Source organism: Cynara cardunculus (assembly GCF_001531365.2).
Source record: "Cynara cardunculus var. scolymus isolate 2C chromosome LG 10, CcrdV1, whole genome shotgun sequence".
NCBI classification, from domain to species: Eukaryota; Viridiplantae; Streptophyta; class Magnoliopsida; order Asterales; family Asteraceae; genus Cynara; species Cynara cardunculus.
Genome location: NC_037537.1, coordinates 1,250,930 through 1,251,751, shown reverse-complemented (window position 1 = coordinate 1,251,751; position 822 = coordinate 1,250,930).

Here is an 822-nt window from a genome sequence, read left to right as displayed (position 1 = left end):
AATAAAAAATAAAATATTTTATCTTATATTTCACTTATTCTAAAATGACATAACATATAGTATATTAACACGTAAAAGCTGCATGTACTTATTTTGTTCGATGAACATGAGTTGTACAACACGGATAAACATGAGTTCTGAAAAGTTTGTCTTTCAACGAAGGACATCCACGAAGAGATTTTGTCAACAACAACAGGTTCACTGACCCATATTCTCATAAAACTAAACTTATCGAATCTCTATTGCTTAATATAATGCAATACAATATAGATAATATATAATAATATTAAATGTCAATATATATAATGTGGGTATATGTTTTTTTTAATAATAACTAATATGAATTATAATGTATATATATATATATATATATATAGTTTGTCTCAGTGCGACGGATTGTGAAATTTTATTACTTCAATCTCTAACGGTGGTAAAACGTTTTTTTTATCTTCTAGAACCTCAATAAAATGATTTGAGTTGGGAAACTAAACGTTAAACACTTACCAAGTAAGTGTTGTAGGTTGATTTCCACCACCAAGTTCAAGAACAGAAAGTGAAAAACATATATGACAAAGCATAATGACTTTTTGTTTTGGCAATGATTGAGGTTACAAGCCTTTGTACATAGTGGATAACACCAAGATGTGACAAATCATCTTTACTACTATATGCTAAATTAACTACCTCTGCTTCGGTAACATATAAAAGAACACATAAACACCTAGGGGTGTAAACGATATGAGACAACTCGCGAGCTATTTGAGATCGACTTAGTCAAAGCTCGGTCAACACTCGACTTGAATAGGCTCGGCTTAGACTCGA